Here is a 12,500-nt window from a genome sequence, read left to right on the forward strand (position 1 = left end):
ATGAACACATGAGTGGCCTGAGCGGTGAATCAAGTGAATAAAGAGTCATATGGATTGATTCACTCTGGCAGGTAATTCAAAACTATCATCCTTTGTAATTATATCACAATAAATCAAATGAATCAAACTTTGTGTATTTTGATTCACTCAAACAGTTCAGTTTGATCCAAAGTTATTATTAGAAGTTAGTTGTTTAAAAAAAATCCAAGGTGGAACCCATGTAAGAAAACCCTGTGTGCGTGCGTGCGTGTGTGCGTGCGTGCGTGTGTGTGTGCATGCGTGTGTGTGTGTGTGTGTGTGTGTGTCTGTGTGTTATCTGAGGGAATGTGACAAAAACTAAAGCTAGAAATCAGATTCAATGAAAATGATTCATTAGAGTCATAATAGAGAAGTGGAGCTGAGAGCAGGAGTAAAGTTCAGGAAGTTTCTCAGCATCATGCTAGGTAACGCTAGCGCTAATTTTAACATCATGTCTTACAGGTGTAATCCTAAAACATGGACAACATGTCCTGAAAAGAAAAATAAAGTAAATTTATTGATTTGTATGCTTCTGTTTGTGTGCATCAAAATCACTAAACATAGGGACTAAAACTGTTATAAAAGAGTTATTACACTAGCCTCAGTATGACGCTGTAGTGCTGCCCGCTCAAAACGTTAACCTGCACCCCTGATTAGCGTTAGCATTGGTAGCATTAGCGTTAGCATGGCCATACTGTGATACAGTGCTGCTGAAATCAGTCAGCTTAATAATATCTATTAAAATTAAAGATGGTGTTTAACACTTCTGCCTCAGCCCTGTGTGTGTCTCTCTGTGTGTGTGTGTGTGTGTGTGTGTGTGTGTGTGTGTGTGTGTGTGCAAAGCTGCTCATTTCAGTCTTTTGATCTCCTGCTGTGTTTCTGGCAAAGTGCATAAGAATCACTTACACAGTGTTCTCTCCTTTATTTTTCTTTCTTTCTTTGCACCCCAAATTCAGACTCACACTAGAGTTAGACAGAATGAAAGAGGGGGGATAAGGTAGAGAGAGAGAGAGAGAGAGAGAGAGCAGCGTGTGTGTTTGCGTAGGACGAGGGCGAATCACTCATCGCTGGCTGAACAGTGAGTAAACTCAGAGAAAGGAGAGGAGCGTAGGATTGGAGGACTGGAGGAGTGTGTGCTGATACATAACAACCTTCTGTAGCGCTGCTGGAGTTCAGAGAGAGAGAGAGAGAGAGAGAGAGAGAGAGAGAGAGACGGCCAAACAGACAGACAGACAGACAGAGAGACAGAGAGAGACAGACAGACAGAGACAGACAGACAGAGAGACAGACAGACAGACAGACAGAGAGACAGACCGGTGACTAAACTGTTATAAATTGTATAACATTTGAACTGTAATTGATATTTATGAAATATATTGTGTTAAGGAATCTGGTCTGACTGTGTTTCGGTTTCGTCACATGATGTGAACATGAGGGAAATGTTTGAAAAAATATACAAACGTAATAAATAATTCTGATTCAATTTCTTTTAATTTAAAACTGAATAATTATCATAACTCCCCCAGGGTTATTCAACTCATTAACACCAATCACTAAACACTGCTTTCTCACTGATTGTGTGTGTTGGTGTTTGATGTTAGTGTGTGTTGGTGTGTGTTGGTGTTTGATGTTGGTGTTTGATGGTGTTTGATGGCGTTTGATGTTAGTGTTTGATGTTGGTGTTTGATGTTAGTGTGTGTTGGTGTTTGATGTTAGTGTGTGTTGGTGTTTGATGTTAGTGTGTGTTGGTGTTTGATGTTGGTGTTTGATGTTAGTGTGTGTTGGTGTTTGTTGGTGTGTGATGTTGGTGTTTGATGTTGGTGTTTGATGTTAGTGTGTGTTGGTGTTTGATGTTAGTGTGTGTTGGTGTTTGATGTTAGTGTGTGTTGGTGTTTGATGTTAGTGTGTGTTGGTGTTTGATGTTAGTGTGTGTTGGTGTTTGATGTTAGTGTGTGTTGGTGTGTGTTGGTGTTTGATGTTGGTGTTTGATGGTGTTTGATGGCGTTTGATGTTAGTGTTTGATGTTGGTGTTTGATGTTAGTGTGTGTTGGTGTTTGATGTTAGTGTGTGTTGGTGTGTGTTGGTGTTTGATGTTGGTGTTTGATGTTAGTGTGTGTTGGTGTTTGTTGGTGTGTGATGTTGGTGTTTGATGTTGGTGTTTGATGGTGTTTGATGGCGTTTGATGTTAGTGTTTGATGTTGGTGTTTGATGGTGTTTGATGTTAGTGTGTGTTGGTGTGTGTTGGTGTGTGTTGGTGTTTGATGTTGGTGTTTGATGTTAGTGTGTGTTGGTGTTTGATGTTGGTGTTTGATGTTGGTGTTTGATGTTGGTGTTTGATGTTAGTGTGTGTTGGTGTTTGATGTTAGTGTGTGTTGGTGTTTGATGTTGGTGTGTGTTGGTGTTTGATGTTAGTGTTTGATGTTGGTGTTTGATGTTGGTGTTTGATGTTAGTGTGTGTTGGTGTTTGATGTTAGTGTGTGTTGGTGTTTGATGTTGGTGTGTGTTGGTGTTTGATGTTGATGTTTGATGTTGGTGTTTGATGTTGGTGTGTGTTGGTGTTTGATGTTGGTGTCTGATGTTAATGTGTGTTGGTGTTTGATGTTGGTGTTTGATGTTGGTGTTTGATGTTAGTGTGTGTTGGTGTTTGATGTTGGTGTGTGTTGGTGTTTGATGTTGGTGTTTGATGTTAGTGTTTGATGTTGATGTTTGATGTTGGTGTGTGTTGGTGTTTGATGTTGGTGTTTGATGTTAGTGTGTGTTGGTGTGTGTTGGTGTTTGATGTTGGTGTTTGATGTTAGTGTGTGTTGGTGTTTGATGTTGGTGTTTGATGTTGGTGTTTGATGTTGGTGTTTGATGTTGGTGTTTGATGTTAGTGTGTGTTGGTGTTTGATGTTAGTGTGTGTTGGTGTTTGATGTTAGTGTGTGTTGGTGTTTGATGTTAGTGTGTGTTGGTGTTTGATGTTAGTGTGTGTTGGTGTGTGTTGGTGTTTGATGTTGGTGTTTGATGGTGTTTGATGGCGTTTGATGTTAGTGTTTGATGTTGGTGTTTGATGTTAGTGTGTGTTGGTGTTTGATGTTAGTGTGTGTTGGTGTGTGTTGGTGTTTGATGTTGGTGTTTGATGTTAGTGTGTGTTGGTGTTTGTTGGTGTGTGATGTTGGTGTTTGATGTTGGTGTTTGATGGTGTTTGATGGCGTTTGATGTTAGTGTTTGATGTTGGTGTTTGATGGTGTTTGATGTTAGTGTGTGTTGGTGTGTGTTGGTGTGTGTTGGTGTTTGATGTTGGTGTTTGATGTTAGTGTGTGTTGGTGTTTGATGTTGGTGTTTGATGTTGGTGTTTGATGTTGGTGTTTGATGTTAGTGTGTGTTGGTGTTTGATGTTAGTGTGTGTTGGTGTTTGATGTTGGTGTGTGTTGGTGTTTGATGTTAGTGTTTGATGTTGGTGTTTGATGTTGGTGTTTGATGTTAGTGTGTGTTGGTGTTTGATGTTAGTGTGTGTTGGTGTTTGATGTTGGTGTGTGTTGGTGTTTGATGTTGATGTTTGATGTTGGTGTTTGATGTTGGTGTGTGTTGGTGTTTGATGTTGGTGTCTGATGTTAATGTGTGTTGGTGTTTGATGTTGGTGTTTGATGTTGGTGTTTGATGTTAGTGTGTGTTGGTGTTTGATGTTGGTGTGTGTTGGTGTTTGATGTTGGTGTTTGATGTTAGTGTTTGATGTTGATGTTTGATGTTGGTGTGTGTTGGTGTTTGATGTTGGTGTTTGATGTTAGTGTGTGTTGGTGTGTGTTGGTGTTTGATGTTGGTGTTTGATGTTAGTGTGTGTTGGTGTTTGATGTTGGTGTTTGATGTTGGTGTTTGATGTTGGTGTTTGATGTTGGTGTTTGATGTTAGTGTGTGTTGGTGTTTGATGTTAGTGTGTGTTGGTGTTTGATGTTGGTGTGTGTTGGTGTTTGATGTTAGTGTTTGATGTTGGTGTTTGATGTTGGTGTTTGATGTTAGTGTGTGTTGGTGTTTGATGTTAGTGTGTGTTGGTGTTTGATGTTGGTGTGTGTTGGTGTTTGATGTTAGTGTTTGATGTTGGTGTTTGATGTTGATGTTTGATGTTGGTGTTTGATGTTGGTGTGTGTTGGTGTTTGATGTTGGTGTCTGATGTTAATGTGTGTTGGTGTTTGATGTTGGTGTTTGATGTTGGTGTTTGATGTTAGTGTGTGTTGGTGTTTGATGTTAGTGTGTGTTGGTGTTTGATGTTGGTGTTTGATGTTAGTGTTTGATGTTGATGTTTGATGTTGGTGTGTGTTGGTGTTTGATGTTGGTGTTTGATGTTAGTGTGTGTTGGTGTGTGTTGGTGTTTGATGTTGGTGTTTGATGTTAGTGTGTGTTGGTGTTTGATGTTGGTGTTTGATGTTAGTGTGTGTTGGTGTTGGTGTTTGATGTTAGTGTGTGTTGGTGTTTGATGTTGGTGTTTGATGTTGGTGTTTGATGTTAGTGTTTGATGTTGGTGTGTGTTGGTGTTTGATGTTGGTGTTTGATGTTAGTGTGTGTTGGTGTTTGATGTTGATGTTTGATGTTGGTGTGTGTTGGTGTTTGATGTTAGTGTGTGTTGGTGTTTGATGTTGGTGTTTTGTGTTAGTGTGTGTTGGTGTTTGATGTTGGTGTTTGATGTTGGTGTTTGATGTTAGTGTGTGTTGGTGTTTGATGTTAGTGTGTGTTGGTGTTTGATGTTAGTGTGTGTTGGTGTTTGATGTTAGTGTGTGTTGGTGTTTGATGTTAGTGTGTGTTGGTGTTTGATGTTAGTGTTTGATGTTGGTGTTTGAAGTTAGTGTGTGTTGGTGTTTGATGTTAGTGTTTGATGTTGGTGTTTGATGTTGGTGTGTGTTGGTGTTTGATGTTGGTGTTTGATGTTAGTGTGTGTTGGTGTTTGATGTTAGTGTGTGTTGGTGTTTGATGTTAGTGTGTGTTGGTGTTTGATGTTGGTGTTTGATGTTAGTGTGTGTTGGTGTTTGATGTTGGTGTTTGATGTTAGTGTGTGTTGGTGTTTGATGTTGGTGTTTTGTGTTGGTGTTTGATGTTGGTGTGTGTTGGTGTTTGATGTTGGTGTTTGATGTTAGTGTGTGTTGGTGTTTGATTTTAGTGTGTGTTGGTGTTTGATGTTGGTGTTTGATGTTGATGTTTGTAACGAAGCACAAATAAAATATTTACTTATTAGTTTTACTGTTTTACTCAATCTAATCTAATCTAATCATAATGATGAACCCCACATAGAGATTTTAACCCTTCACGTGTAAATACCTTTCTTTTCCCCACTTTTCTAATTTTAAGCTCATAAACTTCTAACTCTAGTTAGTCGAAGTCTTTACTAAAGTTGTGTGTGCTTTCAGAAACCCATGTTCTGAGTGTTATATAAAGTAAACACACAAACAAACATAAAAACAGTTAGTCTGCGTGTATCCCGGTGCTGATACGCAGCCACTGTGTGTTTGGATCGGTTTTAATTCAAACATAAATAACGTCAGATATCTGTGGCACTGCTGCGTCATAAAAGTTCAACAATTATCCCGATATGAAAAAACGCATCCTGACAGATGACTCGTTTGCGTCGGCGCGTCTTTTTTTGTGTTGTATGTGCGTGTTGTTTGTGTGTGTGTGTGTGTTACATCACCGACTATTCCACAGATGAATGTGTGTGTGTGTGTGTGTGTCATTCGGCTCCTTTTGGCTTCGTTTGATTTGTGGCCTGTTCCCATGGCGACGGAGGCGAGTGCCTGCTCGTCAGTTGACAGAAGTAGACAATATGAAGTGGGCGAGAGAGAAATGTGTGAGAAGATTTCTCCACCTTTTTTCTCGAAGTGGTCCATGCTTATGTGTGTGTGTGTGTGTGTGTGTGTGTGCACGTGTATTGTACTTGAAATGACCAGTATGTGTATATATATCTGTGTGTGTGTGTGCGAGAGAGAGAGACAAAGAGAGCGAGTCTGAGGTAGAGGATTACTCCGAAAATGTCTTTGAGAAGAAATCGAAGCGTCCCCGTGGGTGTGAGGAGTGAGAATGCGCTCGTTCTTCCAAATATAGCCCACGGTTTGGTGTGTTTCACTGAGTTCAGTAATTAACGCTCTCCCTCCATCTTTCTTCGTTAGCCTGAAGTCGAGCGCGTTGTAATCAACAGCTTTGTAAATAAATTTTGGGGGAAAACCTCGTCCTAACCCTCAGAGTGAAGTGTTTCCGCCGGTCTGAGGCGTTAGAGCTGGTCTGTAAAGACAGATCCAGAGAGATGTGTTATTTCGACTAGAGCCCGTATGGAGTGTGTCTCAGGCTCTGTATGACTGTGAGGAGATGTGTATCAGGAGTGTAAGTCGACTCTACAGCTTTGTGCAGACACCCAGACTGAACATCTCGATATCCCAGAGTCCAGAACTCAGAGTCAGAACTTTTTTAAAGACCGCGCTCGAGGGTTTTTTTAAACGTCTGTTGTGACGAGTCTTTAGTCCTTTTCATCTGAGGTTGTGACTTTTATTCAATTCCACTGTTGCACGTTGGAATTATTCGATTTTTATCGTAAAATATTGCTTTCTAAACCGACGTGTGTTGATATTATTTGATGTGTTTTATCTAAATTCAGTGCACCGAAAAAAAGGAAGTGAAAAGCGCTTGAATTTGGGGAAATTGATCTAATATTTCTTATTATGAGATGATTATTTTATATTCTATTGGCTTAAAATGACAGAAAATGATCTGCCAATAGAACCAGACTGTTTCAAAGCTCTCTGAAAACAGACGGGTTGGCGGTAGACCCATCCAAAGTCAAACTGCCCTTCCCGAGTTCATCCAGAACCCAATGAGAGCCAAGCTGAAGTCCAGCCAGAACCCATCAACCCTTTCTGTCGACAGAAAGCCTGGACTCCTCCAGCCCCAGCTCGGTGCCGTCTCTGGACGCTCTCTTTACAGCTCATTGAGAGAGCTTACTCGGGGGCCTGGCTCAGCTTTGGTTTGGGTCTGGATGTATCCTGGAAAGTTCTGAACAGGGTTTAGCTGAGTTCTGAATCTGAATAGCTCTCCGCTGGATTCTGGTTCAGGTCTGCATGAGTGCAAAGTTCTGCAGCTGTTCTTCATGGACTTCTGTATTCGACGTGTTTGAATTTGATCAGCGCTTCTTATTAAAATAGTTTAACAAGAAGCCGCGTGTCTATTTCCTCTTCATATGAAACTGATGTTTAGGTTAACCTTTAACTTACCCACTAGCGAATTCTTTTTATTATTATTATTATTATTATTTATTTTTTAGGTGCTCGGTTGAGTTGAAATCATTGGAGAAGAGCCATACAAGCCTTCTTCTAGGAGTAAAACCCAAAAGCTACGAATCAAGCGTTCTGCAAGATATCCTGAGACAAAAATAACAAATATAGCCCCCCTATTTTTTATAGCTGTTTACAGCCACGCCCACTTTGTTTGATTGACAGCTAAGATCTACTGTTCTGAAAGACTGTGCAGTCTGTGGACAGCTCTCGGAGAAAGTTCTGATGAAGTATAAGTCTATTTATAATGGACAGAACTCAGTGGTTAGCGCTTGAAGAACAGAGACTTCTGGACAGCTACGAGGACGAGTTCAGGTTCGGTTCTGGTTCGGTTCTGGGTTACAGATCAGCCGGCTGGTGCGGAGTGTGAATTCTGGGCAGTCGAGCTGCAGGAACTGCTAAAGCACCAGATCTGATTAACCGTACATTAGAACAGTGAGTTATGAGTCTGCAGAGTACACACACACACACACACACACACACACACACACACACACACACACACACACAGGAGGGAGGCAGTGACAGTGTCTACTGTATGTGTGTATTATTGTTTGCATGTCTACATTAGAGTAAATTCTACATTGGTAATGTGTCTCAGGTGGTTAGTGCAGGTGTGTGTGTGTGTGTGTGTGTGTGTGTGTGTGTGTGTGTGTGTGTGTGTGTGTGTGTGTGTGTCCATGCTCTTAACGGGCTCATTTCCACTTTGGCTTGCTCTTCTGACAGCTGGATGCGTTGTGGTGGCGGCAAAAAGTAGCAGATTGGACAAGCTGTGAGATCTCGAAAGCTTTTGATGCTGTCTATCTCTCTCTCTCTCTCTCTCTCTCTCTCTCTCTCTCTCTCACACACACACACACACACACACCAAATAAAAACAGATTTTCTCCTTTTCACAGCATCACTGAGACAGCTTTTGTTTGTGTGTTTTTTTGAAAGAGATAATGATAATGACGGCGACGTTGTTAATCGGCTGTTCCACAGATCCTTCGCTAATTCTGTTTATCATCAAATAAACGCTAGTTCACGCTAACGTTAATTCCTGCCTTAATCTGAGTTTACACTGTACCGCTTTTAGTTCATTAACCTCTTGATTCTGCTAAGTCATCCTAGCATGACCGCTGCTCTTAGCATGTTTCTCGCACTCTTAAGTCGTGTGTTATTGTTTTAATGTGTTAGTCTTAGCGCTTTCCATTTTAACTCAGGATTCAAATGTTACAAGCTAGCTAGCTAGCTGAATTTGATCAGATATGCCAGTTAGCGGTGTGTTCATAAATGAATTCAATTCACCACAGGAATAAATCTTTTAGTGAGTTCTTAACACTTTCCATTTGAACTCAACTAGCTAAGGGGTTCAGTTTGGTCTCATATGCTAGCATACTGTTAGTTCTGAGTGTGACAGAACCACAATGTTGCTTGGGCTCGGATTATCGTATGTTATCTAACTAGAAAAAAAGGTAAATACCGCTCTTAGCATGTTAGCTCTGTAAGGTGTAACTCTTAGCATGTTAGCTCTGTAAGGTGTAACTCTTAGCATGTTAGCTCTGTAAGGTGTAACTCTTAGCATGTTAGCTCTGTAAGGTGTAACTCTTAGCATGTTAGCTCTGTAAGGTGTAACTCTTAGCATGTTAGCTCTGTAAGGTGTATGTTGATGATTCAGAATGTTACTGTGTTAAGTGTTTTTCATTTTCTCTTCAGTTTCCGCTGTTACAAGTTAGCTAACAAGATCAGTGTGCTAAACTAGGTTAGTTTGAATGTTAGCGCCATTCTGGTGGAATAGAAAGTTAGCATGCTAAAGTTAATGTAGTGCAGTGCAGCAAGAATATCGCTAACATAGCAGCGTAGCGTGGATTTCACGGCTGTGTGATGTCACCGTTTTATAAATGCACGAATAAAAAAAACCCCGATTCCTACTGTTTTGTAAAAGCAGATTTTAAAATAGAAATGAAAAAGAAGAAATGAATGAAAGACAGATTGTTATGGAGTGGATGAACAGAAAGAGATGACAGGCCTGTTTTGTGTGTGTGTGTGTGTGTGTGTGTGTGTGTGTGTCCAGACTGTAAAGCGTCTCCATGGATATATTACTGTTTTTCTTTATTTTTCAAGGTCTGCTCATCTGTCAAAGTGAGAAAAGCTGGAGGAGGGGACGCAGGAGGTCCTGTGTGTGTGTGTGTGTGTGTGTGTGTGTGTGTGTGTGTGTGTGTGAGCACGAGAGTTCAGCCAAAATTGAAAAAGAAAAGTACACAACGTTCCCCATTTAGCAGAAACGCAGAGGATTAGTGCAGACATGGCTTGGTGTCTGAAGTTTGCTGTATCTGAAAATACTGATCTTTAACTAAGGAGTGATCGGTTCATCATTTGTAATAACACGAGAATAACGCCTTTATAAATCATCTCTGTGCACAAATAAGGAATTTTCTGATCTTTCTCTGAATTGGGGCCCATCTGCATTTAAAACTGTGACCAGGCACCAATCACAATTTCATTTAATGAAAAGAAAACTCCACCCTGAATCACCTTAGATATGTGTATGTTGAAATGTTTGTGATGAACTGTGTGGAATACTGAAGTGTACTGAGTACTGAAGTGTACTGAATACTGAAGTGTACTGAGTACTGAAGTGTACTGAGTACTGAAGTGTGAGGAATACTGAAGTGTACTGAATACTGAAGTGTGTGGAATACTGAAGTGTACTGAGTACTGAAGTGTACTGAATACTGAAGTGTACTGAATACTGAAGTGTACTGAGTACTGAAGTGTACTGAATACTGAAGTGTACTGAATACTGAAGTGTACTGAATACTGAAGTGTGAGGAATACTGAAGTGTACTGAGTACTGAAGTGTGAGGAATACTGAAGTGTACTGAATACTGAAGTGTACTGAGTACTGAAGTGTACTGAATACTGAAGTGTGAGGAATACTGAAGTGTACTGAATACTGAAGTGTGAGGAATACTGAAGTGTGAGGAATACTGAAGTGTACTGAATACTGAAGTGTGAGGAATACTGAAGTGTGAGGAATACTGAAGTGTACTGAATACTGAAGTGTGAGGAATACTGAAGTGTACTGAATACTGAAGTGTGAGGAATACTGAAGTGTACTGAATACTGAAGTGTGAGGAATACTGAAGTGTACTGAATACTGAAGTGTACTGAATACTGAAGTGTGAGGAATACTGAAGAGTACTCAATACAGATGTGTACTGAATGAGTGTTTGGATCTTATACTAGCAAAAGAGAAAAGTGTGTGTGTGAGGAGTGTTGAGGCTTTATCTTGATATTCTCTCTCTCTCTCTCTCTCTCTCTCTCTCTCTCTCTCTCTCTCTCTCTCTCTCTCTCTCTGTCATTTTCTTTCCGCCATTAAAATCAATCCAATAATCCGATCCTCCCTCGTGTTTTCTGACCTTCACTTTAATCCATCTCTCTTTTATAATTTTATCTTTCTCTCCATTCATGCTTTATTTTCTAACCCAATTGACTCTCTGTCTGTCCCTCTCTTACTCATGCTCTCGCTGTCTCTCTCTCTCTCACTCTCTCACTCCCTTCATTACAGATGAATAATAGATGCTCGGCGATGTTAGCTTAGTGAATGTCAGCAGATGTGTTCTGCTTTTTCACACACCACCAGACAGCTAGCATGTTAGCATGCACTGCAACATTATTACACTGTCACACCCCGCGCTACATCTGCACCTCAGCAGTCCGTTATTTATCACCAATTAAATGGTAGAGTTACCACCATATCGCCATGCTTTTTGAAACACGGCCCTTGTCGACTAAGCTAGCATGGCTGTTAGCAACATCCTTGACATTTGTGTGGTAAATCTCACTTGCTACGATAGCATGAGCGAACTGGCATCATTCAAGCTAACGATTCACCATTAAACATTTTTTTTTGGCTGATTAGTCGGTTGACTCCGCGGTGTCGTCCTAGCACGATTGTTAGCGCTGCCCTTAATGTGCTGTTAACGTGTTAGAGTTAGCACTAACGTTAGCATACTGTGAGATGAGTAGATTTAAATCTGTAGCTCGGCTAGTCTGACCGTTAGCTTCATCATTAGTGTGTTGTTAACACTGTGTGTGAAGCGTTAGGTGTTAGTGGTAACGTTGTCCATTTTGACGCGAGTTAGCTAATGAGTTGAATTTGGTCAGATGTGATAGCAGCTTAATAGTATACGGCTTTCCACGTGGGCTTGGATTATAATACGTTAGCTAACTAGCACAGAGGTAAACAGCGATCTCAGCATGCTAGCTGAGTACGGCGTGCGTTCGTATTACAGAAATTTACTGTTAAGTGTACAGTGTTTAAGTTTTTCATTTTCACTTCAGTTTCCACTGTCACAAAAGAATGTGCTAGGTTTTTAAACTAGGCTAGTTTAAATGTTAGCGACATACTTGGGATGCTAAAGCAGTGACTAAGGTGTGTGTTAATGTTAGCGTGCTAAAGTTAGTGTAGTGCAGTGCCATGTTGAGTGCATTGGGGCAGGAATGTTGCAGAGAAGAGGAGGGATTCGCTACCGAGTGTGTGTGTGTGTGTGTGTGTGTGTGTGTGTGTGTGTGTGTGTGTGTAAAGTGAGAGATAGAGTTCTATTACTTTAAGCCGAGAGAAACTGAACACCTCCCCTGGTGTTCACCAAATCAGTGCGATCTGGATCTCACTGCAAAGTGTGTGTGTGTGTGTGTGTGTGTGTGTGTGTGTGTGTGTGTGTGTGTGTGTGTGTGCGCGCGCGTGTGTGTACGTGTGTGTAAAGTTGGGGTTCATATTTTGGTATTTGATCTCCAGTCAAGGACACACCACTGCCCTCTTTCTGTCTGTCTCTCTGTCTGTCTCTCAACTCCTCTTCTTTTTTCTTCCTCTTCTTGTTTTTTTTTACTTTGTCTTCTTCCTCCCATCATTTACTTCTCCTTCTTGTTCTTTTTTCCCTTTTTATCTTCTCCTTTTTTTCTCTTCATCAATTTCTGCTTCTTCATTTCTTTCTTTTCCGTCTTCTTTTTCTTCTTTTCTCTTTTCTCTCCTTTTCTCTTCTTCTTTTATCTCCTTCTTCTTTTTCTTTTCTCTTCTTCTTTTCTCTTCTTCTATGCTCTGAGTTCAGTCAGTCAGGGTTTCAGTGATCTGCTCTGTCGATAGAGGGTTTTTTTTAAACTTCTAAAAACTTTATAAAGCGCTTATATAATTGAAACTGTTTTAGGCGTGAGAT

At 40.6% G+C, this 12,500-nt stretch overlaps 1 protein-coding gene across 1 annotated transcript in view; it reads left to right on the plus strand.

Annotated features, from left to right (window-relative positions):
* The window catches only part of LOC108259799 (disks large homolog 4), a 54,357-nt gene that overhangs the window by 1,536 nt on the left and 40,321 nt on the right, over nt 1-12,500 (plus strand). The window lies entirely within an intron of this gene.

This window comes from Ictalurus punctatus, chromosome 28 (assembly GCF_001660625.3).
Source record: "Ictalurus punctatus breed USDA103 chromosome 28, Coco_2.0, whole genome shotgun sequence".
Taxonomy (NCBI): Eukaryota; Metazoa; Chordata; class Actinopteri; order Siluriformes; family Ictaluridae; genus Ictalurus; species Ictalurus punctatus.